The sequence below is a fragment of the Staurois parvus genome, unplaced genomic scaffold, assembly GCF_062004578.1.
Source record: "Staurois parvus isolate SC_StPar_1 unplaced genomic scaffold, SC_StPar_1.0 ptg000380l, whole genome shotgun sequence".
In the NCBI taxonomy this organism is placed as follows: domain Eukaryota; kingdom Metazoa; phylum Chordata; class Amphibia; order Anura; family Ranidae; genus Staurois; species Staurois parvus.
The window spans coordinates 443,296-471,273 of NW_028318176.1; the positions used below are offsets into that span (position 1 = coordinate 443,296).

Below are 27,978 nucleotides of genomic sequence, written 5' to 3' on the forward strand. Positions count from 1 at the left end.
TGACACCAATGATGGGGCACTATTCCTCCCACTGACACCAATGATGGAGCACTATTCCTCCCACTGACACTAATGATGGAGCAATATTCCTCCCACTGACACCAATAATGGAGCACTATTCCTCCTACTGACACTAATGATGGGGCACTATTCCTCCCACTGATACCAATGATGGGGCACTATTCCTCCCACTGACACCAATGATGGGGCACTATCCCTCCCACTGATACCAATGATTGAGCACTATTCCTCCCACTGACACCAATAATGGAGCACTATTCCTCCTACTGACACTAATGATGGGGCACTATTCCTCCCACTGATACCAATGATGTGGCACTATTCCTCCCACTGACACCAATGATGGGGCACGATTCCTCCCACTGATACCAATAATGGGGCACGATTCCTCCCCCTGACACCAATAATGGGGCACGATTCCTCCCCCTGACACCAATAATGGGGCACGATTCCTCCCACTGATACCAATAATGGGGCACGATTCCTCCCCCTGACACCAATGATGGACACGATTCCTCCCACTGACACCAATGATGGGGCACGATTCCTCCCACTGACACCAATGATGGGGCACGATTCCTCCCACTAACACTAATGATGGGGCACTATTTATCCCACTGACACCAATGATGGGGCGCTATTCCTCACACTGACACCAATGATGGGGCACTATTCATCCCACTGACATCAATGATGGGGCACTATTCCTCACACTGACACCAATGATGGAGCGCTATTCCTCACAAACTGACAGTAATGATGGGGCACCATCATTGGTGTCAGTGATTTTAGTCTTGCCTAGGGCAGCACAAAACCAAAATACACCACTGTCCAGGAGTCGGGACTCCCTGTCATGTAGGACAGATTCACATTGTTGGCTGTGTAAATGCATGTGCATTATTCCGTCCATTCCAATAAGCCTACCCATTCTTTTGAATAGGCTGCCTAACGCAACAATAAAAAGGTACATGGAAAATTCTTTGTGACGCAGCACACTGCAATGCAGTGTAGTACATCACTGCGCATTGTGTTGCGGTTAGGAATGAATGGCATTGCAGCGCACCAATGTCTGCATCACCACAGCACAACAATGTGAACCCCAGCTTAACAGGGAGAACCCCAGCCTTAGTATCCCAATGACAATTGTTTCATTAGAGAGGAAGCGATGCAAACTCGGAAACACAACAGAAATATCAATGCTTTTGTTTTCAGTACAGTAGTGGAAGGCCTACCTCCACCCCCATCAATCTTTTATTTCTGTATCTATGCTGTGGATCTGATTTTCCATCCAACTCCTTCTATTTTTCAGTCAAAGAATGTCAAACGGGAAGGGGCCGACAGGGCCATCCACTGAACGAACTTTGACCAATTTATTTCCGGTTCCTGCTGAAGTTTGTACGCTGTATAGACATTAACTGCTAAAACCTTTGTCACTAACAGTAATTGATAAGAGATCTTCAAAACAGAGCCCCAATAGCAGGAGATCAGCAAGGGATCTAATCTTTCACTGCTTTATATAAAAAATAAATAAATAATGGCTATGCAAGCTAAAAATAATCAGCATTAATAGCAGAGAAGTGATTATGAAACCTTACCAATAAAATAGGGAATACCATCAAAATGGATTTTTGCCCAAAGCGCCATAAGGGTCCTTTCACATGGGCATTCTGTTTATTCATCACTTCAGTCACATTTTTTCAAAGAAAAAAACGGATCAGTTTAAATCAGTTTCTCGTCAGTTTTTACATCCTTTACCAACGCAAAAACAGACCGTATGTCCGTTTACATCCATTTACATCCGTTTTTCATCTGTTGCATTTTTTTTTTTACACGGAAGAACAATAAGTTTTTCTTCCTTTCAAAAAGAACGGATGGTAATGGATGTGGACATTAACAGATGTAAACAGATTATCATCCGTTTACATCTGCTAGCCCATAGAAATACATGGGGGTCGTTGTTCATCTGTAAACGGACAGATGAATAATGGACATATGGAACGCCCGTGTGAAAGGACCCTAAGAGTTTTCAGTAACCTGCAATCTGATAGGCTGATGTGGGCAACACTTCCACTTGTTTTTAAGGCTTACTAATATTTATTTATTCTATTTTAAGTGCAAAAGACAGTCGCTACTTCCAAAACTCAATCTGTTCTGACTGGGCGAAGCTCCACTTCCTGGGAGCATCTAAGTTGTCCTCCCCTCCTGCCTCTTACACATTGGTACTGCTCCATCACCATAATGAGATGCTTCACAGTACAGCAAGATTGGACATGGAAGACAACAGGGAGAGACCACAAGACCACAGCAGCAAAAGGCCTGACAACAAAGATACTCTGTTGAATGGCAATAAGTAAGCATTGCACGAAAGTCCGCTCTCCTCCCCTATTTTCTGTGACCCGAAAGGCAAAGTGAAAAAAACACTTTTTTGGGAAAAAAAATAAAGTTAATCCCAAGCACATAACATACCCCTCCAAAAACATTTTGAGGCCCCCCACATATATGCACGTATGAACATCAACACGCATGTCAAGGATCAACTGTGGGTGTAGGATTAGAACCTTTTTCTTTTTTTAATGGATAAACTGGATGCACTTTTGTCTTTTTTCAGCCAGAAGAACTATGTACCTATGTAAGGTGCCTACGTATGAAAACGTCAATTGCAATACACGTGTTATTTATTTATTATTATTATTTCAGGTGCTTATATAGCGCTGTCAATTTACGCAGTGCTTTTACATATATATTGTACATTCACATCAGTCCTTAACCCTCAAGGGGCGCACAATCTAAGGTCCCTAACTCACATTCATACGTACACATACTAGGGCCAATTTAGACAGGATCCAATTAACCTACCAGCATGTCTTTGGAGTGTGGGAGGAAACCGGAGTACCCGGAGGAAACCCACGCAGGCACAGGGAGAACATGCAAACTCCATATCGTTATATATCGCTGCGCCCGTCAGAGTGAGAGCAATCATTCTAGCACAAGACCTCCTCCTTAACGCATAGCTATAGAAATATAGGGTACTGAATTTTGTTGCCATTTCATAGGCGCACACAAATTTAAGGTTTGGCATGTTGGGTATCGGCTAAAACTTGTCTTTTATATTTTACCAAATACTTGGGTAATTTCTTGCATTTGTTTGACCTAAAATTCACTTTAGTGCGTTTTTTTGTTTACTAAAATTGTGCGTTTCCTAGACCTTTATGGTAATATCGTGTGACATAAAAAATTGGAACTACCAGTATTTTTTTCTCTAGGGTAGCCTTTCTCAACCAGGGTGCCCAGGCACCCTGGGGTGCCTTGAGGTTTCTTCAGGGATGCCTTTGCAAAATGTCTAAAAATTGCCCAAAACTGGTATACAAGCCAGGGGGTGGAACAAGCCGGCCTTTTAGTTACACAAAGCAACAGGTTATCATTGTGCACCATTACGACCTTCTACCCGCCAGCGTCCTGACAACCAATGACATCATCAGTTGATAAAGAGGATGTCAGCTGCCTGCACAGCATCCTAGTTTGACCCTCCCCTGCCCATTCCCATCAGTGCTGTGGTCACTTTAGCTCAGTGTTGGAGAAAAACTGAGGGAGAAGAGAAACAATGGAATACTAGTCAGGACCAGTGTGCAAAAGTGTATTTGCTTTGGAAGAATAAATCACCTCTAATGTTGAGTGTCCTACATGTGTGGATGTTGCTGCGTTATATAAAACTATTAGAATAGTTTTTCACATTTTAGAATGGGGTTCCTTAAGACTGTCTGAAATTTTAAAGGGTGCCTCAGGACTGTCCATAATTTTAACCGCCCCCCTCCATATAGTCCAATGACGGGCACAAGGCAGTTCTCTCGTTCTGGAAGGACATCATATGACGTCCTCCCGTTCTCACCGCACATGCGCGGCTCCGGGAGCACGCAGTACGGCGATTGGCGGTGCGCTGTGTCCCTCAGACACAGCGGATCACCGATCCACGGAAAGAGCCAAAGATGTCGGCTCGGTCACGTGATCCGCTGTGTCCAATCACAGCTGATCGCATGTAAACAGGGAAATGCCGGTTATCGGCATTCCTCGGAGGGGACATGTACACTGATCATCAGGGCACTGATGATCAGTGTGCCCTGATGATCAGTGTAGCCCCAGCAGTGCCACCTGTCAGTGTCCATCAGTGCCAGCTCTCAGTGCTCATCCATGCCACCTGCCAGTGCCCATCAGTGCACATCAATGCCACATATCAGTGCCCATCTAAGCTGCCTTTCAGTGTCACCCATCAGTGCAAGTCCGTGCCACCTATCAATGCCAATCAGTGCCACCTATCAGTGCCAGTCAGTCCCGCCTATCAGTGTCACCTATCAGTGTGCATTAGTGCCTGTCAGTGCTGCCTATCAGTGCCACCTAATAGTGCCAGTCAGTGCCACCTATCATTGCCACCTATCAGTGCCGCCTATCAGTGCCATATATCAGTGCCCATCAGTGATGCCTGTCAATGCCCATCAGTGCCACCTACCAGTGCCTCCTCATCAGTGCCACTTATCAGTGTCCATCAGTGCAGCCCAACAGTGCCCATCACTGCAGCCTCATTAGCGCACATCATTGAAGGAGAAAAATGTACAAAATTTATAACAAACTAAGAAAAAAATTTTTTTTTTTCAAAATGTTCAGTGGTTTTTGGTTTGCTAAAAAAAAACAAAAACCCAGAGGTGATTAAATACCACCAAAATAAAGCTCTGTCTGTCAAAAAAAAATGATAAAAATTTCATATGGGTACACTGTTGCATGACCGCACAATTGTCATTCAAAGTGTGACAGTGCTGACAGCTGGAAATTGGCCTGGACAGGAAGGGGGTATAAGTGCCCTGTAGGCTAGTGGTTAAAGGGTGATTTGACTGAAAAAAGGTTGAGAAACATTGATCTAGGGTGTCTGCTTTCAGAAAATATAAAATGTTTGGGGCTTTTCTGTAATCTTCAGGCCTAAAATGATTTTTAAACGTGTGCACAAAAAAAATGCAAAAACGGCTAAGTCAGTGAAAGGGCTAAAGATCATTCCATTTTTTTTTATATGCAGTGCTGGATAGGAATTGTGTTACTGGTTGGATCACCAGGAGAATAGAAATATACCGAACATGAAATCATACGGCTCTTTCCCACTGGCGTTAAGTTTTAAAGCAGCCTAAATGCACATTAACGCACCTATAGCATTAATCAGCATTTAGCATGTGTTGTACAGGCATTCATGTTGTGTCTCTTAAATGCCCTGTGTGGGGTTTATAAAATAGGAAATGATCACTTTTGATGCTTTACATCTGCACTGTAAACACATTCTAAACGCTATAGGCACGTTTACAGTCCATTTAACCTGCGGTTGGGGTGCGTTTCAATAGAAGTGAATAGAGTCAGTTGTAAAGCATCAACGCCTGCCAAACTCTGCAGGCAGCATTGTTGTTACCTTGCAGCAACGCAGAGAACACCTCCATCCACTCCCTATTTTAACAATTTTGAGTGGCATTGATAGGCGTTCGGGAAGCATAAAAAAGTGACCCAACTGCCTATTTTCAACGCCTGTGTGAAAGAGTCATTAACCCCCCTGGCGGTATTCCCGAGTGTAGCTCAGGAAGTTTCAGCACCACATGCGGTAACCACGAGCTACACTCGGGAATACCCTGCAGCGTTGCTCCGGGATCCCTTCTGCACTTACCTTGTCCTTAGCTCCGGTGATGTCCCCCCTGCAGCGTCCCCGGCCATCTCCTCCGACCGATGCTGGCATCTGTCCTAGAGGTTCCATTCCCTGCGACGTCGGGACGTACGGGGACGGAACTGGCGGGAAATTTAAAAATGGCAAAAAGTGAAATTCACTAAATACACTAAAATCACATAGTAAAACATTACTATATCAAACCATTTCACATACATGTTGTCCCGAGTGCTTTGTCCTGTGCCCTGCCTGCATTTTTACCGTTCTTTCTGCCTGGAAAATGAGAAATGTCCATGTTGTCCAAAAAGCGTCCCTTTAGGTCAAAAGCGGTTTTAGAACAGCGATAGTAAATTAGAACTACTTGCAGAAATGAGTGATAATGATTCGTGGGGAAATTTGTTATCAGACACTGAAAACGATTTTGTGATGTGCGAACTTGGCGCTCTATTTCAAATTTCAGTGTTTTTGGTTTGATTATATTATTGAAATAAATTATTATATTATTATGTTTTATGATTATTTATTAAATTATAATTTATGATTTCGTGTTTAAAATTTGAACATACCCGGGATGTTTACTAGACTCTTGTTCGGACAGATTTCAGGGAGTTATTCCTAAAAATGACAGGCCTACAATAAAAAAACAACATATTTCCATGCAAAAAAATGTACCGCTTTGAGCACAGAAATACTGACATAAACAGACTGCTAGGGAGGCTACGCAGCCACCAGTCCTGAGGTCTGATCAGCTGCAATACATTACTTTTTGTTTTTGGGACGAGCTATACTCAAACAGTGGTGGGCAAAAATGATGGAAGGCCTCAAGTGTGCTCCCCCGACACTTGCAGAGGCCCACACAATAGCAGCAGTTTATTGCATCTCAATGCTTTAAAATGATGATACAACTGTATATTTTGCAGCGTATCACAACGCACACTAAAAAAGATGGAGTACAATGACCACTAGCACTGGTGTCAGTGGACACAATAATAACCAACAGCATTGGAGTCAATAGGTGCAATAAGCAGCAGCACTGGTCTCAGTGTGGATGCAATAATAAGCCCCAGCATTAGTATCAGTGAAGGCAAATAAACACTGCATTGGTGTCAGGGAATGCAATAATAACTGCAGAGCTTTGGTGTCAGTGGAAGCAACAATAAGACCCCAGCTTTGGTGTCAATGGCTGCAATAAGCAGCTCCCAGCTCTAATGTCACTACTATTAACCACCCCTCCTCATTGGCAGTAAACTGTAACCCCCTCGCCATATAGGTGCTCAGTGACCGAGAAAGTTAACCCCCTATGAAGTGTAATTTAACCTCCCCTGCATTAATTAAGAATCTCCCCTCCCATTACTGACTATGGAAGTGAAAGCTGAACCCTCCATGATCTCCCCTCCCATTGCTGATCTTGGCAGTGAAAGTTAACCCCTTCCTAATTCACCCCACCCACTTTCCCCCATTAGGGCCCTTTCACAATGATATGTTTTTCCTGCACTTTTACCTTGCCATGAAAATGCAAGAAAAATTAATCCCATTAAATCCTATGGGAATGTTCACACCACTGCGCTGTGGTGCATTTTGAAAAGTCCTGCATGCTGCATCTTTCGTTTTAGTTTTGAAAACCGCACCAAAAATGCAGCTCCCCATAGAAATGAATTGAAAACGCAACAATAACGCACACGATTTTAATGTGTTTGAGTTACATGTCCATTTTGCACAGCTGTAAGCAATAAAAAAACACACCAGAAATGCATCTGAAACACAGAAAAATTGCTGTACACCTATATGTGTTTTTACAATTATTTTGCTACAGAGCAGTGTGAGAGGGCCCTTACTGACCATAGTAGTGAAGTTAACCCCTCCACGAACTACACCCCCCCCCCCCCCATTGCTGACAATAGCAGTAAAAGTTAAAGCGGAGCTCCACCCAAACGGGGAAGTTTCGCTTTAAGCCTTTGTCCCCACTCCCCATTAACGATTGGCACCTTTGGGGAGCGAGCGGGGTACCCAAATTTGACAGGTACCAGCTCCAACTTCTGCTGCGATCGCCTAGGTGATCGGAAGCGGAAATTGTCCTCCCCCCCGTAGTCTTATGGGACATGTGACAGGTCCCACAGGACTACGGGGCAATTCACAAAGCGCAGCGGTTCTTGCGTATGCGCAGTGGGGACCCGGCTGTGATGCCACAAGCTGTCACAGCCGGGTGCCCACACTGAAGATGCCGGGGAGAGAAGACGGCCGGTGAAACCAGCCGTGATGAGGACACGACTGGACCGAGGGACAGGTAAGTGTCTGTATTTTAAAAGTCAGCAGCTACAGTTTTTGTAGCTGCTGACTTCTTGTTTTTTGTTTTTTTCAGCTGGAACTCTACTTTAAAGTGGAGTTCCAGCTGTTTTGTGTTTATTAAAAGTCAGTATCTATGAAGACTGTAGCTGCTGACTTTTAATAAACAAACACTTACCTGTCCCAGGGTCCAGCGATGTACTCACCGGCACAGTCTCTTTTCTCCTTCTGTCCTCCACGATGCCGGCATCTCTACTGTGGGCACCAGGCTGTGAGAGCTTGAGGCTTCACAGCCTGGTGCCCACTGCGCATGCATGAGTAGTGCTGCGCCTCCTGATTGGTCCAGCAGTCTCCTGGGACCTGTGAAAGTTCCCAGGACATTGCGGGAGCAAGGAGGGGGCCCAACTTCCAAGTCATTTAACCACGGCGTACTGAGATGGAAGTGGGAGCGGGTACATGCCAAACCAGGTACCCGCTACCCCCACAAAAGGTGACAAATATTGCAGTAGAGAGGGGGAGGGGCAAATAAGGGGAGCTTGAGCTTTTGAGTGGAACTCCGCTTTAACCCCTCCATAATCTTCCCTAATCATGACAGTGAAAGTTAACCCCTCACAATTCACCCCCCCCTCCCCATTACTGATCAGGGCGGTGAAAGTAACCCCCTTATAAATTATCCTCCCCCTACTTTCCCCATTACTGTCCATAGCAGTGAATATTAACCCCCTCCCCCATCCACCTTACCTGATCACAGGCTCCTGCGTTGCTCTCCCTCTCCCAGGCTGGGACATGTACTGGGGACAGAGATAACTCCATCCATAGTACAGTGTGTCTCCTCAGTGCAGGAGCTGGAACACAGAGCAGAACAGAGAGCCATCAAGTGCCCACCACTCTGCTGCCATTCTTCTCTGTACCTGGTGCCCAAAAGCCCGCCAGCAACACGCAGAGGGCCGGGGGGCCGTGTGTTGGGCACCAGGACTCTAAGGCTTCGGATGGCCATTCACATCTGGCAATTCGGGATCATGGGGCAGAGTTGCTGCCGTTCCATATCGCCCTGCAATCCTGGCAAAGCGTACCACGTCTGTTTGCGTCTCATTCATTTATAATGTCACTTCGAACGCGGCGCGGTTCTTCCTCCAGCTTGTCGCCCAAAAGAAGCTCCTACGTCTGAGGTGTCATTAATAATGGATGGCACACAAACACACGCCAGGATTGCAGTGCGATTTCCGAATCGCAGGAACAAACACAATTGCCATCCCAAATCACCAGAGGTGAACGGGGCCTAAAGGTGGGATCCTCATCACCACACTTGCAGCCGCCTGCTATCCAGCAACAAAGTCAGGAAAGGAAAGCAATGAGCTGTACCCTGGGCAGGCCTGAGGGGGGGAGGGGGACTGGAAGATGAGGGGACACTGGGGGGTGATGGGGGCACATAATGGGGGAGATCCAGCTACGTCTGTCCCTCTCCTGGATATCATCACCTCTATAGCCGGATATCATCACCTCTATAACACACTCCATACATAGCCCCCTCCACAACACCCCCTGCGGACTACACCACCCAGCAGGCCCAGCCTTCTCCTCACCACCCCGGCCCCTCCTCAGCACCACCCCCGGCTCTCCTTCCCGCTCTATCTCCTACCTGCTCAGCTCTGTTCTCCTCGGTGACCGTTATGCCGACAGCCGACCGCTCCTATCGTCTCTGGGGACTGTCCGTTTTCTGCCTCAGCTCCGGGATTAGCCTCCTATACAGAAATATAGGAAGACATGGCCGTTAAAAGCCAGCAACAACTTCGTATGCCCTGTATGGAGCCGATCAGGAAGGGAGACATCCATGGCAACCAGCGGTATTACAGCCGTGCAGAATGCCCACACAGTGCCATCTAGTGGCAAAATTGAAAAATAACTTTAAAATGGCCACAGTAATATTTCATTCTATGTAAAATCTATAGAATAATATCAAATTTATCAAAATATAGCGTTTCATGACCGAAAAAAAATTGCAAGTCATCAGGCATAACAAAAGGCAGCCCAAACACAGCAGGACCCCGGACAGGAAGTGGCAATCAGATCACTCCTGCACAGGTCGCCGACCGATGCACATCGCCAGAGCACGTCTCCTGCGACAACTGCGATTTTCATTATTCTTAAAAATTGATATTGCCATCAGTATTATACTGTTATTGTTTACAATATTATTATTAATATTGTCATTTTTTAGCTTTTTTTTAGGTACATTGGCATCCAACACCATCAGGATGCCACGACCTTCAAGGCGCAGATCATCAGCTCGGGAAGGCCGAGAGTCTCCGATTGCTCATAGGACAAGGTCCAGAGGGCAACGTCGTCGGAGACGGGAGGACACCAATGCTATTCGCAGACGCCGTTCTCCAAGAGATCGCATTAGGGAGGCTGCCAACAACCCGGTACAAGAGGGACCACCGGCTATGGAGCAGCAGGGTGAGGAGCAGCCGACTTGTTCCATCTGTTTGGCTGAATACGGCGCTGGAGAGGAGACTAGGGTTCTCCAGTGCTCTCATGTTTTCCACCCTGCCTGCATCCAAAGATGGATCAGGGAGAGCGCCACGTGTCCCATTTGCCGGGCAGCTATCCCTAATGCACAAGAGCCACGGAGACTCAACATCCAGGAAGTCTTGAACATGCAGATTGAGGACATGATCCTTTGGTTTGATGTTGAAATGGATGAAGATGGTGAATTCCATGTGGTTTTAGTCCATAATGTGTAACGATCTTTTCTCTATATTTCCAGATGCCTGAATAACATCACTGGCAGAAATGGAGATGAAGAGGAGGAAAAGTCCATCGATCGTATTATTATTTTTTATTATCTTTGTTAGTAGTTGATGTTTGATAAGAAAAAAAAAAATCTAAAAAAAAAAAAAAATAAAAAAAAAAAAAAACCTCAAAAAAAAAATAAAATATATGTATATGTAAGAAATGTAGTTATATAAAATGTTCTTAGAAGTTGATATTTGAACCCCCCCAAAAAAAAATAATTGTATATATTTAAAAAATGTAATTTTATAAAATGTATAAATGTCAAAAAACGGGAAAATCTTGATAGGTCACTTAGTGATGGGGGATGGGGGGGGGGTGAGAGTGGAGGGATGTGTTTTAAATTGCACTAAAAATTGTATCGTATTATTATTTTATATTATCTTTATTAGTAGTTGATGTTTGATAAGAAAAAAAAAATAATATAAAAAAATATATATATATATATAAAAAAATATATATATATGTATATGTAGGAAATGTCGTTATATAAAATGTTCTTAGAAGTTGATATTTGAACCCCCCCCAAGAAAAAATTGTATATATTTAAAAAATTTAATTGTGTAAAATTTATAAATGTCAAAAAACAGGGGAATGTCTTGATAGGACACTAAGTGATGGGGGTGAGAGAGGAGGGGTGTGTTTTAAATTGCGCTAAAAATGGTATCGTATTATTATTTTTTGTTATCTTTATTAGTAATTGATGTTTGATAAGAAAAAAAAAAAAATATATATGTGTAAGAAATGTAGTTATATAAGATGTTTTTAGAAGTTGATATTTGAAAAAAAAAAATTGTATAAATGTAAAAAATTTAATTGTATGAAATGTATAAATGTAAAAAAACAGATGCAAGTCTTGATAGGACACTTGGTGATGGGGGGGGGTGAGAGAGGAGGGGTGTGTTTTAACCGGTTGCCAACCAGCCACAGTACATATACTGCAGCAGGGTGGCACCGCTGTGCAATATCACGTTTCTAGACATCATTCGCGCTCCCATGCTCCCGCGGGTGTCACGATTCGATCCCCGAGGGACCACTCATTCAATTTTAGCCAGTGATATCCGGCTGAAGTTGAATGATCGGTCCCTGTCCTATCCTGTCCTGTGTTGACAGTTACACAGGACAGGATATGATGTAAATCTTCTCTGCCTGGGCACATTCCGTCCCAGAGAGAGAAGAAGACACAGAAAACATGAGTACAAAGCACTACACTAACAGAACACACCTAGGTCACATTTAACCCATTGATCACCCCCCCAGTTAACCCCTTCACTTCCCTGTCACCAGTGTCATTGTTTACAGTGCACAGATTTTTACTGATCACTGTATTAGTGTTGCTGGCGACTTCTGATAGTGTTAGCGCCCCTCCCAGATAGCGTCAGATAGCCCGCTAGTACACCAGTAATCACATTTAACCCCTTGATTGCCAGGAACATGCTCACTTGCACACTAAACCTCTATTGCTAGTATAGTGTCTGATTGGATCAATATCTTTGATCAGTTCAGCGCTACACCAGCGTTCACATTAGTATAGTGTCCCCAAAAATGCAGCGTTAGCGGGATCAGCCCCGACACCTGCCAGCACCTGCGTTTAACCCCTACTCCCCCATCCCTCCCCCAGCAAGTGCAGTGTCAGTAGATAACTGTCACTTGATAAATTACACACAAAACCGCAGTGTTCACAGAATCAGGCCTGATCTCTGTTAGCACTTGTCGGTAAATTTTTTGTAGCGGTTCAAGCAGTCCTTGACAGCTAGGCCCTCTTTTTGTCATGAGTCACACTAGGTACATATACATTTAGTGGCCAAAATGTCCAACCAAAGGTACTTTAGTGGAGAGGCCTACAGGATTCTGAGCATGTCAGGTGAGAGCGAAGGGGAAGACTGACTGACAGAATCTCCCTCAGAATATGAGCCTGTAGACAGCAGCGGCACCCTGACAGTTAGCTCAGATGACGGAGAAAAGGTCCTTGCTAAGATCAGGTGTACCCGACCCCATTTCCAGGTTGCTGAGGTGGTACAAACGCATGATGACTCTCATATGCAGCAGAGTGTCAGTACTAGTGCCGCGCTACCTTTTGGTGAAATGGCAAGCACCATCGGCCTAGTACATCCTGGTATTGTACATACCAGCACTGCAGTATCACTTGGTGACGTGGCGAGTCCCATAAGTGCAGTACAAGCTGGTGCGGTGGCGAGCACAAGTAGTGTCCCGCAGCCACCAAGAATTCACACACAGGCCCGTAGAGCCCCTAGTGTCCTTCCAGATGTGTTTGCAAATCCCGATTGGCAGCCCACAAATTCAGCAGCACCTGTACTTCTCCCATTCACTGCCCAACCTTCGGCATATATATTTTATATTTGTTGGCACATTTCATGTGTGCCCACCATTAGAAGTGGGTGGATGCAGGGAGGTTTTCTAATGGTGGGCATACCACCACACATTTTTCCTTGCAGAGATATTTCAATTATAAAGTTGTTTTATTGAGTTAATGTTTTATTGTTAACCATTGTTGATTTATTTGCAGGAATGTCAAACTGCAGCACTGACCTGTTTATTCTGACAGCAACAGGGTCTTGCTTTCAGAATAGACATAAGTAGGTGTGTGCAGTGCTGTCGGATGCGATTTTTCATCCGCAGTTGAAAAAAAGAGAATATATGCCAAAGCATGGGGGCCTGGGGTGGCCAGTGGGTGGATGGCCCCCATGCTTCGGCATATATATTTTATATTTGTTGGCACATTTCATGTGTGCCCACCATTAGAAGTGGGTGGATTGAGGGAGGTTTCTAATGGTGGGCATACCACCACACACTTTTCCTTATAAAGTTGTTTTATTGAGTTTATGTTGTATTGTTAACCATTGTTGATTTATTTGCAGGAATGTCAAACTGCAGCACTGACCTGTTTATTCTGACAGCAACAGGGTCTTGCTTTCAGAATAGACATAAGTAGGTGTGTGCAGTGCTGTCGGATGAGATTTTTCATCCGCAGTTGAAAAAAAGAGAATATATGCCAAAGCATGGGGGCCTGGGGTGGCCAGTGGGTGGATGGCCCCCATGCTTCGGCACATATATTTTATATTTGTTGGCACATTTCATGTGTGCCCACCATTAGAAGTGGGTGGATTGAGGGAGGTTTCTAATGGTGGGCATACCACCACACACTTTTCCTTATAAAGTTGTTTTATTGAGTTTATGTTTTATTGTTAACCATTGTTGATTTATTTGCAGGAATGTCAAACTGCAGCACTGACCTGTTTATTCTGACAGCAACAGGGTCTTGCTTTCAGAATAGACATAAGTAGGTGTTTGCAGTGCTGTCGGATGAGATTTTTCATCCGCAGTTGAAAAAAAGAGAATATATGCCAAAGCATGGGATGGCCAGTGGGTGGATGGCCCCTATGCTTCGGCATATATATTTTATATTTGTTGGCACATTTCATGTGTGCCCACCATTAGAAGTGGGTGGATGCAGGGAGGTATTCTAATGGTGGGCATACCACACACTTTTTCTGGCAGAGATTTCTTCTCTTTTTTTTCATTCAGCCCACAGGCTGCATAAAGAAAAAAAGAACATAGCATATACACCCAACAAGGACCAGAGACGTACTGGTACATCACTGGACTTTGAATGGTTATACCAGGGTGATGCCTGCAGCTGCAGGCAGTATCCTGGTATCATTTTTTTCAGCCGGCAATGGGCTTTCATGTAAAAGCATTCCTAGTGGTTAATTAGCTGCAGGATTGCTTTTACAAGCAGTGGGAGAAAATGCCCCCCCCTCCCTGCGATAGCATTAAAAGTGATAAAAAAAAAATAAATTAAAGGGACAGTGTAAAAATAATTAAATAAATCAGAAAAAAAAGAAAAAAAAAGTACCCTCACCCATCCGCACACACGCACACCTGCGGTCGTGAGCGTTGACCCTGTGCCAGTATGGAAACAGAGATTGCACCATGCATGTGAGGTATTGCCATGAACTTTAGATCGAGGGCAGTAATTATAGCTCTAGACCTTCTTTGTAAATCTAAAATGGTAGCTTGTAAAGGCTTTTAAAGCTTTGCCTATAGATTTTAAAAATGTATGCAGTTTGTCGCCATTGCATAGGGCATGCGCAATTTTAAAGCATGTCATGTTTAATATCTATTTACTCAGCATAGCATCATCTTTTATATCTTACCAAATACTTGGCCAATATATTGTGTTTTTGTGCATTAAAATGAAAAAAAGTGTATATTTTTCAAAAAAATTGTGTTTGAAAAATCTCTGTGTAAGTAATATGTGAGATAAAAAAAATTGCAGCACCCACCATTTTATTTACTAGGGTGTCTGCTCTAAATTAATAGATAATGTTTGGGGGTTCACTTTAATTTCCTAGCAAAAATACTGATTTTTGTAATGTGAACAAAAAGTGTCAGAAAAGGCTTGGTCTTCAGGTGGTTAGAAGAGTGAGTGATGTGTGGCATAAACTTCTAATGCTGGGCATAAAATGCACCCACCCCCCAAAATTACCCCTTTTTGGAAAGTAGACACCCCAAACTATTTGCTGAGAGGCATGTTGAATCAACAGAAGAATTTATTTTTTTACCACAAGTTTTTACTCCCCAAAATACATTCTGCTACTTCTCTCAAGTATGGGGGTACCACATGTGAGAGACATTTTGGCAGTCTAGCCAAGTACAGGACCCCAAAATCCAATTGCTTTTAAAGGGCTTTATTTCCTCATTACACTTCCTGACTACCTATCACAGTTTCAGAGGCCCTGGAATGCCAGAATAGCACCAAACCCCCCCCCCCCCCCAAATGACCAATTTTTGGAAAGTGGACACCCCATGGAATTTGATAAGAAGCATAGTAAGTATTTTGCAGATCTCATTTGTTGCCACAAGTTTTTGCAAAATGAAGAAAGAAAACAAAAACATATTTTTTTTTTCTTTTTTATATTTCAAAACCTTGTGAGAAAAAAATGAGATTTGCAAAATACTTACCATGTCTCCTTTTAAATTCCCTGGAGTGTCTACTTTCCAAAAAGGGGTCATTTGGGAGGGGGTTGGTGCTATCCTGGCATGTCAGGGCCTTCAAAACTGTGATAGGTAGTGAGGAAGTGAAATGAAGAAGTTACGCACCTTCAGGCTTTCAAAGTGGTCATTGGATTTCAGGCTCCTGTATGTGGCTAGGCTCCGAAAAAGTCTCACACGTGTGGTATCCACATACTCGGTAGAAGTAGCAGAATGTATTTTGGGGTGTAATTCTACATATACCCATGGCTTGTGCAAGAAATAAATCATTTAAATGACAATTTTGTGTAAAAAAAAAATGTTTTTGTGATTTTTCAGAAACTTGTGGAAAAAAAATAAATCTTCTATGAACACAATGGGGTTTATTTACTAAAGCTGGAGAGTCCAAAATCAGACTCCCTTCTGCATAGAAACCAATCAGCTTCTAACCTCAGCTTGTTCAATGAAGCTTTGGCAATGAAACCTGGAAGCTGATTGATTTCTATGCAGAAGTGAGTCTGATTTTGCACTCTCCAGCTTTAGTAAATAAACCCCAATATGTCTCTCAGCAGATAGCTTAGGGTGTCTACTTTCCGAAAAGGGGTCATTTGGGGGTGTTTGTTCTATCCTGGTATTTTAGCACCTCAAGAGATGTGATGCGCGGTCAGAAAGTAAAAGCTGTGTAAATTTCAAATTATCTATACCATAGTTTGTAGACGCTATAACTTTCACACAAAGCAATCAATATACACTTACTGGGATTTTTTTTTACCAAAAACATTTAGCAGAATACATTTTGGCTTAAATTTATGACTAACTTTGAGTTTACGATATATTTTTTATAGCTGAAAGTAGAAAATATTGGTTTTTATCAAAATTTTTGTGTTTATTTTGTTTATAGCGCAAAAAATAAAAAGCGCACAGGTGATAAAATACCACCAAAAGAAAGCTCTATTTGTATGAGAAAAAGGACGTAAATTTTGTTTGGGTACAGCATTGCATGACCGCGCAATTATCATTTGAAGTAGTGCAGCGCCAAACAGCAAAAAAAAGGCCTGGTCATTAAGGGGGGTAAATCCTCAGGAGTGCAAGTGGTTAAACATTGTCTATAGATATTACAAATGTCTGCAGTTTGTCGCCATTGCACAGTGCATGCGCAATTTTAAAGCATGTCATGTTTGGTATCTATTTAGTCAGCATAGCATCATCTTTTATATCTTACCAAATAATTGGCCAATATATTGTGTTTTTGTGCATTGAAATAAAAAAAGTGTATATTTGAAAAAAAAATTGCGTTTCAAAAATCGCTGTGTGAGTAATATGTGAGATAAAAAATTGCAGCACCCACCATTTTATTCACTAGGGTGTCTGCTCTAAAAAAATATATAATATTTGGGGTTCAAATTAATTTCCTATCAAATATACTGATTTTTTTGAACAAAAAGTGTCAGAAAAGGCTTGGTCTTCAGGTGGTTAGAAGAGTGAGTGATGTGTGGTATAAACTTCTAATGTTGGGCATAAAATGCCCCCACCCCCCAAAATGACCCCTTTTTGGAAAGTAGACACCCCAAACTGTTTGCCGAGAGGCATGTTGAATCAATAGAAGAATTTATATTTTTACCACAAGTTTTTGGAAAATGACAACAAAAAAATTTTTTTACACAAAATTGTCATTTAAATAATTTATTGCTCACACATGCCATAGGTATATGTAGAATTACTCCCCAAAATACATTCTGCTACTTCTCCCGAGTATGGGGGTACCACATGTGAGAGACGTTTTGGCAGTCTAGCCAAGCACAGGACCCCAAAATCCAATAAGCACCTTCAGGCTCTTAAAGGGCTTTATTTCCTCATTACACTTCCTGACTACCTATCACAGTTTCGGAGGCCCTGGAATGCCAGCATAGCACCAAACCCCCCCCAAATGACCCATTTTTGGAAAGTAGACACCCCATGGAATTTGATAAGAAACATGTTGAGTATTTTGCAGATCTCGTTTGTTGCCACAAGTTTTTGGAAAATGAAGAAAATACAAAAACATATTTATTCTTTCCTTTTTTTATATTTCAAAACCTTGTGAGAAAAAATGAGATCTGCAAAATACTTACCATGCCTCTTTTTAAATTCTTTGGAGTGTCTACTTTCCAAAAAGGGGTAATTTGTCTGGGTTTGGTGCTATCTTGGCATTTCAGGGCCTCCAAAACTGTGATAGGTAGTGAGGAAGTGAAATGAAGAAGTTACGCACCTTCAGGCTTTCAAAGTGGTCATTGGATTTCAGGCTCCTGTATGTGGCTAGGCTCCCAAAAAGTCTCACACATGTGGTACAAACGCATGATGACTCTCATATGCAGCAGAGTGTCAGTACTAGTGCCGCGCTACCTTTTGGTGAAATGGCAAGCACCATCGGCCTAGTACATCCTGGTATTATACATACCAGCACTGCAGTATCACTTGGTGACGTGGCGAGTCCCATAAGTGCAGTACAAGCTGGTGCGGTGGTGAGCACAAGTAGTGTCCCGCAGCCACCAAGAATTCACACACAGGCCCGTAGAACCCCTAGTATCCTTGCGGATGTGTTTGCAAATCCCGATTGGCAGCCCACAAATTCTGCAGCACCCGTACTTCCCCCATTCACTGCCCAAACTTCGGCATATATATTTTATATTTGTTGGCACATTTCATGTGTGCCCACCATTAGAAGTGGGTGGCTGCAGGGAGGTTTTCTAATGGTGGGCATACCACCACACATTTTTCCTTGCAGAGATATTTCAATTATAAAGTTGTTTTATTGAGTTAATGTTTTATTGTTAACCATTGTTGATTTATTTGCAGGAATGTCAAACTGCAGCACTGACCTGTTTATTCTGACAGCAACAGGGTCTTGCTTTCAGAATAGACATAAGTAGGTGTGTGCAGTGCTGTCGGATGAGATTTTTCATCCGCAGTTGAAAAAAAGAGAATATATGCCAAAGCATGGGGGCCTGGGGTGGCCAGTGGGTGGATGGCCCCCATGCTTCGGCACATATATTTTATATTTGTTGGCACATTTCATGTGTGCCCACCATTAGAAGTGGGTGGATTGAGGGAGGTTTCTAATGGTGGGCATACCACCACACACTTTTCCTTATAAAGTTGTTTTATTGAGTTTATGTTTTATTGTTAACCATTGTTGATTTATTTGCAGGAATGTCAAACTGCAGCACTGACCTGTTTATTCTGACAGCAACAGGGTCTTGCTTTCAGAATAGACATAAGTAGGTGTTTGCAGTGCTGTCGGATGAGATTTTTCATCCGCAGTTGAAAAAAAGAGAATATATGCCAAAGCATGGGATGGCCAGTGGGTGGATGGCCCCTATGCTTCGGCATATATATTTTATATTTGTTGGCACATTTCATGTGTGCCCACCATTAGAAGTGGGTGGATGCAGGGAGGTATTCTAATGGTGGGCATACCACACACTTTTTCTGGCAGAGATTTCTTCTCTTTTTTTTCATTCAGCCCACAGGCTGCATAAAGAAAAAAAGAACATAGCATATACACCCAACAAGGACCAGAGACGTACTGGTACATCACTGGACTTTGAATGGTTATACCAGGGTGATGCCTGCAGCTGCAGGCATTATCCTGGTATCATTTTTTTCAGCCGGCAATGGGCTTTCATGTAAAAGCATTCCTAGTGGTTAATTAGCTGCAGGATTGCTTTTACAAGCAGTGGGAGAAAATGCCCCCCCCTCCCTGCGATAGCATTAAAAGTGATAAAAAAAAAAAAAATTAAAGGGACAGTGTAAAAATAATTAAATAAATCAGAAAAAAAAGAAAAAAAAAGTACCCTCACCCATCCGCACACACGCACACCTGCGGTCGTGAGCGTTGACCCTGTGCCAGTATGGAAACAGAGATTGCACCATGCATGTGAGGTATTGCCATGAACTTTAGATCGAGGGCAGTAATTATAGCTCTAGACCAGCGGTTCTCAACCTGGGGGTCGCGACCCCTTTGGGGGTCGAACGACCATTTCCCAGGGGTCGCCTAAGACCATCGGAAAACACATATTTCCGATGGTCTTAGGAACCGAGACACCGCTGCAGTCTCCGGCGATGTGTGGGCGGGATGATACGCTGCTGTCACCCGGCCACACCTCCAAGATCGCTCAGCAGCTCCGCCTCCTCGCCGCTGATTGGCCACCGGAACTGTAGCTCAGGAGAGGCACACAGGTGGCCAATCACCGGCGAGGAGGTGGAGCTTGGAGAGGAGGAGCCAAGCGGCAGCGCGCGGACATCAAAGAAGACCGAGGGAGCGAGTGAAGAGGAGAGCGGCCAGAGAAGGAAGACAGCTGACAGGTAAGTGAGAGAGCGAGCCCAGGCTGGAGCAGGGGTCAGCAAGGTAAGTATCATTGGTGTCAGTGGGAGGAATAGTGCCCCATCATTTGTGTCACTAATACCAACGATGGGGCACTATTCCTCCCCCCACTGACACCAACGATGGGGCACTACTCCTCCCCCCACTGACACCAACGATGTGGCACTATTCCTCCCCCCACTGACACCAACGATGTGGCACTATTCCTCCCCCCCACTGACACCAACGATGGGGCAGTATTCCTCCCCCCACTGACACCAACGATGGGGCAGTATTCCTCCCCCCACTGACACCAACGATGGGGCAGTATTCCTCCCCCCACTGACACCAACGATGGGGCAGTATTCCTCCCCCCACTGACACCAACGATGGGGCAGTATTCCTCCCCCCACTGACACCAACGATGGGGCAGTATTCCTCCCCCCACTGACACCAACGATGGGGCACTATTCTTCCCCCCACTGACACCAACGATGGGGCACTATTCCTCCCCCCACTGACACCAACGATGGGGCAGTATTCCTCCCCCCACTGACACCAACGATGGGGCAGTATTCCTCCCCCCACTGACACCAACGATGGGGCAGTATTCCTCCCCCCACTGACACCAACGATGGGGCAGTATTCCTCCCCCCACTGACACCAACGATGGGGCAGTATTCCTCCCCCCACTGACACCAACGATGGGGCAGTATTCCTCCCCCCACTGACACCAACGATGGGGCAGTATTCCTCCCCCCACTGACACCAACGATGGGGCAGTATTCCTCCCCCCACTGACACCAACGATGGGGCAGTATTCCTCCCCCCACTGACACCAACGATGGGGCAGTATTCCTCCCCCCACTGACACCAACGATGGGGCAGTATTCCTCCCCCCACTAACACCAACGATGGGGCAGTATTCCTCCCCCCACTGACACCAACGATGGGGCAGTATTCCTCCCCCCACTGACACCAACGATGGGGCACTATTTTCCCCCCCCCCCGACCCCAATGATGGGGCACTATTCTCCCCTCCACCACACTGACATCAATGATGGGGCACTATTCCTCCCACTGACACCAATGATGGGGCACTATTCCTCCCCCCACTGACACCAACGATGGGACACTATTTCCCCCCCCCCCCGACCCCAATGATGGGGCACTATTCTCCCCTCCACCACACTGACACCAATGATGGGGCACTATTCCTCCCACTGACACCAGTGATGGGGCACTATTCCTCCCACTGACACCAATGATGTGGCACTATTCCTCCCACTGACACCAGTGATGGGGCACTACTCCCCCCACTGACACCAGTGATGGGGCACTACTCCCCCCACTGACACCAGTGATGGGGCACTACTCCCCCCACTGACACCAGTGATGGGGCACTATTCCTCCCACTGACACCAATGATGGGGCACTACTCCCCCCACTGACACCAATGATGGGGCACTACTCCCCCCACTGACACCAATGATGGGGCACTACTCCCCCCACTGACACCAATGATGGGGCACTACTCCCCCCACTGACACCAATGATGGGGCACTACTCCCCCCACTGACACCAATGATGGGGCACTACTCCCCCCACTGACACCAATGATGGGGCACTATTCCTCCCACTGACACCAATGATGTGGCACTATTCCTCCCACTGACACCAGTGATGGAGCACTACTCCTCCCACTGACACCAGTGATGGGGCACTACTCCCCCCACTGACACCAGTGATGGAGCACTACTCCCCCCACTGACACCAATGATGGGGCACTACTCCCCCCACTGACACCAATGATGGGGCACTACTCCTCCCACTGACACCAATGATGGGGCACTACTCCTCCCACTGACACCAACGATGGGGCACTACTCCTCCCACTGACACCAACGATGGGGCACTATTCCCCCCACTGATACCAACAATGGGGCACTATTCATCCCACTGACATCAGTGACGGGGCACTATTCCTCCCACTGATACCAACAATGGGGCACTATTCATCCCACTGACATCAGTGATGGGGCACTACTCCTTCCACTGACACCAATGACATGGCACTACTCCTCCCACTGCAAAATTACAGTTATGAAGTAGCAATGAAAATAATTTTATGGTTGGGGGTCACCACAACATGAGGAACTGTATTAAGGGGTCGCGGCATTAGAAAGGTTGAGAACCACTGCTCTAGACCTTCTTTGTAAATCTAAAATGGTAGCTTGTAAAGGCTTTTAAAGCTTTGCCTATAGATTTTAAAAATGTATGCAGTTTGTCGCCATTGCATAGGGCATGCGCAATTTTAAAGCATGTCATGTTTAATATCTATTTACTCAGCATAGCATCATCTTTTATATCTTACCAAATACTTGGCCAATATATTGTGTTTTTGTGCATTAAAATGAAAAAAAGTGTATATTTTTCAAAAAAATTGTGTTTGAAAAATCTCTGTGTAAGTAATATGTGAGATAAAAAAAATTGCAGCACCCACCATTTTATTTACTAGGGTGTCTGCTCTAAATTAATATATAATGTTTGGGGGTTCACTTTAATTTCCTAGCAAAAATACTGATTTTTGTAATGTGAACAAAAAGTGTCAGAAAAGGCTTGGTCTTCAGGTGGTTAGAAGAGTGAGTGATGTGTGGCATAAACTTCTAATGCTGGGCATAAAATGCACCCACCCCCCAAAATTACCCCTTTTTGGAAAGTAGACACCCCAAACTATTTGCTGAGAGGCATGTTGAATCAACAGAAGAATTTATTTTTTTACCACAAGTTTTTACTCCCCAAAATACATTCTGCTACTTCTCTCAAGTATGGGGGCACCACAAGTGAGAGACATTTTGGCAGTCTAGCCAAGTACAGGACCCCAAAATCCAATGGCTTTTAAAGGGCTTTATTTCCTCATTACACTTCCTGACTACCTATCACAGTTTTGGAGGCCCTGGAATGCCAGAATAGCACCAAACCCCCCCCCCCCAAATGACCAATTTTTGGAAAGTAGACACCCCATGGAATTTGATAAGAAGCATGGTAAGTATTTTGCAGATCTCATTTGTTGCCACAAGTTTTTGCAAAATGAAGAAAGAAAACAAAAACATATTTTTTTTTTCTTTTTTATATTTCAAAACCTTGTGAGAAAAAAATGAGATTTGCAAAATACTTACCATGTCTCCTTTTAAATTCCCTGGAGTGTCTACTTTCCAAAAAGGGGTCATTTGGGAGGGGGTTGGTGCTATCCTGGCATGTCAGGGCCTTCAAAACTGTGATAGGTAGTGAGGAAGTGAAATGAAGAAGTTACGCACCTTCAGGCTTTCAAAGTGGTCATTGGATTTCAGGCTCCTGTATGTGGCTAGGCTCCGAAAAAGTCTCACACGTGTGGTATCCACATACTCGGTAGAAGTAGCAGAATGTATTTTGGGGTGTAATTCTACATATACCCATGGCTTGTGCAAGAAATAAATCATTTAAATGACAATTTTGTGTAAAAAAAAAATGTTTTTGTGATTTTTTAGAAACTTGTGGAAAAAAAATAAATCTTCTATGAACACAATGGGGTTTATTTACTAAAGCTGGAGAGTCCAAAATCAGACTCCCTTCTGCATAGAAACCAATCAGCTTCTAACCTCAGCTTGTTCAATGAAGCTTTGGCAATGAAACCTGGAAGCTGATTGATTTCTATGCAGAAGTGAGTCTGATTTTGCACTCTCCAGCTTTAGTAAATAAACCCCAATATGTCTCTCAGCAGATAGCTTAGGGTGTCTACTTTCCGAAAAGGGGTCATTTGGGGGTGTTTGTTCTATCCTGGTATTTTAGCACCTCAAGAGATGTGATGCGCGGTCAGAAAGTAAAAGCTGTGTAAATTTCAAATTATCTATACCATAGTTTGTAGACGCTATAACTTTCACACAAAGCAATCAATATACACTTACTGGGATTTTTTTTTACCAAAAACATGTAGCAGAATACATTTTGGCTTAAATTTATGACTAACTTTGAGTTTACGATATATTTTTTATAGCTGAAAGTAGAAAATATTGGTTTTTATCAAAATTTTTGTGTTTATTTTGTTTATAGCGCAAAAAATAAAAAGCGCACAGGTGATAAAATACCACCAAAAGAAAGCTCTATTTGTGTGAGAAAAAGGACGTAAATTTTGTTTGGGTACAGCATTGCATGACCGCGCAATTATCATTTGAATTAGTGCAGCGCCAAACAGCAAAAAAAAGGCCTGGTCATTAAGGGGGGTAAATCCTCAGGAGTGCAAGTGGTTAAACATTGTCTATAGATATTACAAATGTCTGCAGTTTGTCGCCATTGCACAGTGCATGCGCAATTTTAAAGCATGTCATGTTTGGTATCTATTTAGTCAGCATAGCATCATCTTTTATATCTTACCAAATAATTGGCCAATATATTGTGTTTTTGTGCATTGAAATAAAAAAGGTGTATATTTGAAAAAAAAATTGCGTTTCAAAAATCGCTGTGTGAGTAATATGTGAGATAAAAAATTGCAGCACCCACCATTTTATTCACTAGGGTGTCTGCTCTAAAAAAATATATAATATTTGGGGTTCAAATTAATTTCCTATCAAATATACTGATTTTTTTGAACAAAAAGTGTCAGAAAAGGCTTGGTCTTCAGGTGGTTAGAAGAGTGAGTGATGTGTGGTATAAACTTCTAATGTTGGGCATAAAATGCCCCCACCCCCCAAAATGACCCCTTTTTGGAAAGTAGACACCCCAAACTGTTTGCCGAGAGGCATGTTGAATCAATAGAAGAATTTATATTTTTACCACAAGTTTTTGGAAAATGACAACAAAAAAATTTTTTTACACAAAATTGTCATTTAAATAATTTATTGCTCACACATGCCATAGGTATATGTAGAATTACTCCCCAAAATACATTCTGCTACTTCTCCCGAGTATGGGGGTACCACATGTGAGAGACGTTTTGGCAGTCTAGCCAAGCACAGGACCCCAAAATCCAATAAGCACCTTCAGGCTCTTAAAGGACTTTATTTCCTCATTACACTTCCTGACTACCTATCACAGTTTCGGAGGCCCTGGAATGCCAGCATAGCACCAACCCCCCCCAAATGACCCATTTTTGGAAAGTAGACACCCCATGGAATTTGATAAGAAACATGTTGAGTATTTTGCAGATCTCGTTTGTTGCCACAAGTTTTTGGAAAATGAAGAAAATACAAAAACATATTTATTCTTTCCTTTTTTTATATTTCAAAACCTTGTGAGAAAAAATGAGATCTGCAAAATACTTACCATGCCTCTTTTTAAATTCTTTGGAGTGTCTACTTTCCAAAAAGGGGTAATTTGTCTGGGTTTGGTGCTATCCTGGCATTTCAGGGCCTCCAAAACTGTGATAGGTAGTGAGGAAGTGAAATGAAGAAGTTACGCACCTTCAGGCTTTCAAAGTGGTCATTGGATTTCAGGCTCCTGTATGTGGCTAGGCTCCCAAAAAGTCTCACACATGTGGTACAAACGCATGATGACTCTCATATGCAGCAGAGTGTCAGTACTAGTGCCGCGCTACCTTTTGGTGAAATGGCAAGCACCATCGGCCTAGTACATCCTGGTATTATACATACCAGCACTCCAGTATCACTTGGTGACGTGGCGAGTCCCATAAGTGCAGTACAAGCTGGTGCGGTGGCGAGCACAAGTAGTGTCCCGCAGCCACCAAGAATTCACACACAGGCCCGTAGAGCCCCTAGTATCCTTCCGGATGTGTTTGCAAATCCCGATTGGCAGCCCACAAATTCTGCAGCACCCGTACTTCCCCCATTCACTGCCCAACCTTCGGCATATATATTTTATATTTGTTGGCACATTTCATGTGTGCCCACCATTAGAAGTGGGTGGATGCAGGGAGGTTTTCTAATGGTGGGCATACCACCACACATTTCTCCTTGCAGAGATATTTCAATTAAAAAGTTGTTTTATTGAGTTAATGTTTTATTGTTAACCATTGTTGATTTATTTGCAGGAATGTCAAACTGCAGCACTGACCTGTTTATTCTGACAGCAACAGGGTCTTGCTTTCAGAATAGACATAAGTAGGTGTGTGCAGTGCTGTCGGATGAGATTTTTCAACCGCAGTTGAAAAAAAGAGAATATATGCCAAAGCATGGGGGCCTGGGGTGGCCAGTGGGTGGATGGCCCCCATGCTTCGGCATATATATTTTATATTTGTTGGCACATTTCATGTGTGCCCACCATTAGAAGTGGGTGGATTGAGGGAGGTTTCTAATGGTGGGCATACCACCACACACTTTTCCTTATAAAGTTGTTTTATTGAGTTTATGTTTTATTGTTAACCATTGTTGATTTATTTGCAGGAATGTCAAACTGCAGCACTGACCTGTTTATTCTGACAGCAACAGGGTCTTGCTTTCAGAATAGACATAAGTAGGTGTGTGCAGTGCTGTCGGATGAGATTTTTCATCCGCAGTTGAAAAAAAGAGAATATATGCCAAAGCATGGGGGCCTGGGATGGCCAGTGGGTTGATGGCCCCTATGCTTCGGCATATATATTTTATATTTGTTGGCACATTTCATGTGTGCCCACCATTAGAAGTGGGTGGATGCAGGGAGGTATTCTAATGGTGGGCATACCACACACTTTTTCTGGCAGAGATTTCTTCTCATTTTTTTCATTCAGCCCACAGGCTGCATAAAGAAAAAAAGAACATAGCATATACACCCAACAAGGACCAGAGACGTACTGGTACATCACTGGACTTTGAATGGTTATACCAGGGTGATGCCTGCAGCTGCAGGCATTATCCTGGTATCATTTTTTTCAGCCGGCAATGGGCTTTCATGTAAAAGCATTCCTAGTGGTTAATTAGCTGCAGGATTGCTTTTACAAGCAGCGGGAGAAAATGCCCCCCCCCCTCCCTGCGATAGCATTAAAAGTGATTAAAAAAAAAAAAATTAAAGGGACAGTGTAAAAATAATTAAATAAATCAGAAAAAAAGTACCCTCACCCATCCGCGCACGCGCACACCTGCGGTCGTGAGCGTTGACCCTGTGCCAGTATGGAAACAGCGATTGCACCATGCATGTGAGGTATTGCAATGAACGTCAGATCGAGGGCAGTAATTATAGCTCTAGACCTTTTCTGTAAATCTACAATGGTAGCTTGTAAAGGCTTTTAAAGCGTTGCCTATAGGTATTAAAAATGTATGCAGTTTGTCGCCATTGCATAGGGCATGCGCAATTTTAAAGCATGTCATGTTTAATATCTATTTACTCAGCATAGCATCATCTTTTATATCTTACCAAATAATTGGCCAATATATTGTGTTTTTGTGCATTAAAATGAAAAAAAGTGTATATTTTTAAAAAAAATTGTGTTTGAAAAATCTCTGTGTAAGTAATATGTGAGACAAAAAAATTGCAGCACCCACCATTTTATTTACTAGGGTGTCTGCTCTAAATTAATATATAATGTTTGGGGGTTCACTTTAATTTCCTAGCAAAAATACTGATTTTTGTAATGTGAACAAAAAGTGTCAGAAAAGGCTTGGTCTTCAGGTGGTTAGAAGAGTGAGTGATGTGTGGCATAAACTTCTAATGCTGGGCATAAAATGCCCCCACCCCCCAAAATTACCCCTTTTTGGAAAGTAGACACCCCAAACTATTTGCTGAGAGGCATGTTGAATCAACAGAAGAATTTATTTTTTTACCACACGTTTTTACTCTCCAAAATACATTCTGGGGGTACCACAGGTGAGAGACATTTTGGCAGTCTAGCCAAGTACAGGACCACAAAATCCAATGGCTTTTAAAGGGCATTATTTCCTCATTACACTTCCTG

At 43.5% G+C, this 27,978-nt stretch overlaps 1 long non-coding RNA gene across 3 annotated transcripts in view; it reads right to left on the reverse strand.

Moving 5' to 3' along the window:
* LOC149455953 (uncharacterized) overlaps positions 1–27,978 on the reverse strand; it is a 528,482-nt gene that overhangs the window by 439,164 nt on the left and 61,340 nt on the right. For 2 of the 3 annotated variants that reach the window (XR_016313982.1, XR_016313984.1), the window contains exons 1-2: positions 9,630–9,777; positions 5,711–5,829 (exon numbers count right to left, since the gene is read on the reverse strand). This is a non-coding gene — a long non-coding RNA (uncharacterized LOC149455953). Of the gene's footprint in view, positions 1–5,710; positions 5,830–9,629; positions 9,778–27,978 lie in introns of those variants that run through there. The other variant, XR_016313983.1, reaches the window with a different exon arrangement.